General features: G+C 29.9%; 1 long non-coding RNA gene across 1 annotated transcript; it reads right to left on the bottom strand.

Annotated features, from left to right (window-relative positions):
• Window positions 1-3,632: 3,632 nt before the first annotated feature.
• Window positions 3,633-4,319, bottom strand: LOC124453191. The gene is made up of 2 exons (XR_006951015.1): window positions 4,209-4,319; window positions 3,633-3,992 (listed from the first exon to the last, which is right to left on the bottom strand). It is a non-coding gene; the product is annotated as an uncharacterized LOC124453191 (long non-coding RNA).
• Between the last annotated feature and the right edge of the window lie 351 nt (window positions 4,320-4,670).

Raw genomic sequence — 4,670 nt, 5'->3', positions numbered from 1 at the left:
TTTTTGATTTCAAAAAGTAAATGGCGCTTTATTGCTCTCAAGACGTAACCATAATACGGGTGTGGTGTTTACGATTTCGTAATTTGTTCCTCGTGGAAACGCATGTAGATCCTTTTGCTTATTGCGTCATTGCTGCTGCCGTCATGGCCATTTACTGTTTGAAATATCTTATGCCTGATACTATAGGTATTGTACCGAAAAACGTGTACCGAGATTCAAACAAACCCTATTCAAAATGTTCAATTGAATGGCTTGAGTTTGTTACGGTACAGACTGGTTGCAAGATAAGACATGCTCTAAACGGGGGCGAAAAAATCATTGAAGATAGAGAATGGGGTAAAGTTTACTATGTCAACGGGTTTTGCAAAGAAACAAGCACAGTATTTTCTTTTCATAGATGCCTCTATCATGAGTGCCCCTCGTTTAATGATTTGAGAAAGGATCATCCATTTCTTAATGACAGACAAATGAATGATGTATATGACGACGCAATCAGATGACAAAACAGACTGAAACAAATAGGCTACGTAGTGAGAACGATTTGGTGACATGATTTCAGCAAACTTAGGAAAACGAAAGCAATGCAGCAGTTCTTGGACACACATGACATTGTAACCGATATTCAACAACGAGACGCGTTTTTTGTGAGTTAATGGGTTTAAGCTTTTTAGGGAGGCCAACCCCGATAAAAGTATTGAATATGTTGATTTCATATCATTGTATTAGTTTTTCAACAAAACCAAAGTGTATCCAGTTGGTCACCCAAAAATTATACGCGGCAATTTTGAAGCAATTTCCAAAAATTTTGGTCTGATTAAATGCAAAGTTTTAGCTCCGGCCTGTTTATATCATCCGGTCCTGCCAGCTCGTATTAGGGATAAACTGTTTTTCCTTTGTGCAAGAAATGCGTTGTAGAAAACTCTTTAGAATGACATTTAATAGAGGAGCGCGCATTTTAGGTACTTTTCGATAGTTGAAGGGCTGAAAGCAATTGAAAAAGGATACAAAGTTTTGCACACTCGCGAAATATGGCATTTTGAAAACACAAGCTCAAATTTGTTCTGTAATTATGTAAACTATTTTCTTCGGATTAAACAGGAAAGCTCAGGACATCCGCAGTGAGTTTGAACGGGGATAATATTGAAATGCACGATCTTTGTATCTTGAATGATGATTTAATCGAAATTGTCTTTGAGAAAAAGCACGAGTATGATGTAGAAAATAAACTAAAAAACATCTTCATAGGATATTTACCACAGCGTGGGCGAAATTAGAGCTTTATAACATAATGGACAAATTAGGTGAAAATGTGTTTCGACAACCTTAGCGGTAGTCATCTTCACAGTCAAATGAGGAGTAAACGCCAGGTTAGCAGCATTTGTTATCTGGTTCTTACGTCACATTAGAAAGTTCGTATACCAACTTGGAACAAACCCCCCTGAACAGATCACAGCAATTACCGGCACCTTACAAACGACTTATTCACAATACTAACAAACGATCAACTAAAACATTACACTTCACACTAATTCACAATGACAATACACAATTGACACCCACACATTACAACTAAAACATCACACCTAAATCACACATCACAACTAAAATATTTCACTTCACACTAATCCACAATGACAATACACATGTCCTGTACACAATACAATGACGTAAGAACCAGATAACAAATACGGCTAACCTGACGTTTACTCTTCATTTGACTCTGAAGATGACTAAGGTGCCGGTAATTGCTGTGATCTGTTCAGGTTAAGGTTGATCTGTTCAGGTGATCTGTGATCAGTTAAGGTTCCGCTAAGTTTGTCGAAACGTCAGTCAACAACAACAAAACAGTCCTTCTCAGGACTATATCAAACATGTAATAATTTGTAGATTAATTTCTTTTATTTTAAAGATAAAATTTTATTTCCATTCATAGCAGTTTCGGGAATTGGATTTTTTTTGTCAATAAGTATGTAATAAAAACATTGTGTGAAATCTAACACAATTATGTGCAATCCAAACAGAATTTCTTTGTTCTAACATAAACTGAACTAATCGTGATGTTACATCATCATTATTACAATCAAATACAAATTGACGATAGCCACAACAATCAATGGGATCAATTGATAAGTCAGTAATATAATCCATATCGGGTAAAAAATACTCAAAATTTTTGTGAAAAGGAGTTTTCTCGCATTTTCGACATATTTCCTGAATAACACAATAGAATGGTATCATTAAATTATTTTCATCAGTTTCGGTTTCAAAATCAAAGAAAAATAATGTCGGTGTACGCTCATACTTATTTAAGTCTAAAGGTTTGATGTGGCACTTATTTTGCTTGTCCAAATATTTTCTACAATGAGCACAATATATTTTTTTACAATCATGAAAACAACATTTTTTAACGAAGAAAATCTTGGAACATATTTATTACATGTATCACAAAGATAAATTTTGTGAATTTAACACTGTTATTATTTTCAAACAATTTATTAAACAGATGCTTTTGAAAACAATCAGTAGATTTAAAAATCATATTACATTCTGTGCATTGAATAGAAAATTTTTTCTTTCTTACAGTTTGAATAACATTTTAAACAGGTTTCTTCATTTTAATATATATGAGAGTCCACATACTCATCAAATTTTAAATAATGCAGGCATCATAAAGAAAAATAAATCTAGGTTTAAGTTTGAAAATGTTTAGGATTTAACATTAAGTCATAGTGAGGATCATTTAACCGTAAATAAATAACTTTATCACTTATGTGAAAGGATTCGTGATTAGTCACTCTTGAATCGTAATATATTGTATCTAATTTACCTTTGGAAAAAATTGCCAAATGAAATTTATCTTTTTTTAAATAGTTTTCATAAATTATATCTAGTTGGTTACTGGAAACGCTTCGTTCTGGTAATTTAGCTTTATAATGGAATGTTTTAACTTCGCTTACAGTTACTATTTCATCAACTGATTTATTTAATTCTTTTTTTAATTTAGATGGTTTATCATCACTATTAATAAACATTTTTCCAATTAATACAGCCATAGCAAAACAACAATTCTTAAGTTGACTTTGTAACTTTTCACACTTGATTTTTAAATTACAATTTCTTATTTCTCTTTGATGCTTCAATGCTGGACGATTTGTTTTACCCTAACTATCATCATCAGGATTTAAGTTATAAATAAGCTTTTTGTTCTATTTTTCTGAATTGGACTCTTTCCTGAATGAGATTTTCTCATTTTTATATTGATTTGGAACAATCATGATACATACATTACTTTCGCAATCATTATTTAAAAATTCTGAAATAGTGAATTATCTCTTTTTCTTGATATTCAAGATGGTGTATATCTTTCACCATCCTTTTGTTTTAAAACTCTTGTATTCTCTTGAATATCAAGAAAACGAGATGTCCGTTTTTGGAATTTGTTTTATTTGTTTTACTTAAAATGGTTTTTTTATATTGTAAATCAATTCATTTTTTATTTTTTTTGATATATTCAATTTTTCTCCAATTTTTGAATGAAATATGCTAACTATTTTCATTTTTTCATTATTTGAAATAATTTTCATTTTTTTTCTTTCTCTCCATTTTTTCTTTTTTTTTTGACATAATTTTTCTTTTTCTTTATCTTTTAATTTTTTCACTGTCTACATTATCATGATAGTCAATTTCATTTTCGGATCTTTTTATACAAATGCAGTTTAGATTTAATTTTATAAGTGGTGTATCGTTGTATGCTTTACACATAGAATTACCCATTGCTAAAATTAACTAATAAAAAGGCTGGAAAACACTATGTCATAAAGAAGTTGATTTAGTTTTAAATAAAAATGAAAAATAAAAAATAAATACTAATGGAAGAGTCAGTACAACTTGTACCTATGAGATAGAGGATAATGATAAATGTATTTTATTCTCATCTTTCTTATTTCAACCATCAATTCAAGATTGGAAATCGGATGATAATGATGATAATTCTGTAAGATATTATGATGTTGATACAATCAAAAATGATTTTTATTTGTTTGAAAAAGATATATATAATCTTAAATCCAGTCATGCTGATGTATGTTTTAAAATTGAGAAATTAATTTAATATATTGAACAAAATATTGAACATTATGCTGGAATAAGATTAATTTACTAAAAATGAAGCAAAGTATAAGAAAACTACAACAAAGTTATGGAATTACCTTGAAAAATGTAAAATATCGAAAAAAACTTCAATGACCAATTTATGTTGGATTAACTTGGGAAAACAATTTAATTTAAGAATTAAAACTTTAAATATTTCTATCGCTGGAAAAGGAGTATTTGCATATAAAAATCCAATTTCAAAAAACAAAAAATTGTTAATTACACTGGAAGACATCTTACCTCAAGACTAGTAATAGACTCCATTTGATGTCATCACATCTATTGAAAATTATCATCAATACCTGTGTCTGGTACAATCTGACACTGCCCTCAACAAAATCCAAAATATGAATTTTACATCAAACATTAGCTATAAAAAATTTTTCACCACTTTATAATGTATTTAATACTTAATTTTGTTTGTGTTATAAAAAAATCGCAAGTTTTATGTATATAGTCACAGCTAAAGTCAAAACAGAATTGTGTAAATTCGAGAGATTATATTTGCGCACTAATAA

The sequence above is a fragment of the Xenia sp. Carnegie-2017 genome, unplaced genomic scaffold (genome assembly GCF_021976095.1).
Source record: "Xenia sp. Carnegie-2017 unplaced genomic scaffold, XeniaSp_v1 HiC_scaffold_25, whole genome shotgun sequence".
Classification (NCBI taxonomy): domain Eukaryota; kingdom Metazoa; phylum Cnidaria; class Anthozoa; order Malacalcyonacea; family Xeniidae; genus Xenia; species Xenia sp. Carnegie-2017.
This window is presented reverse-complemented; position numbering and strand designations above follow the sequence as displayed.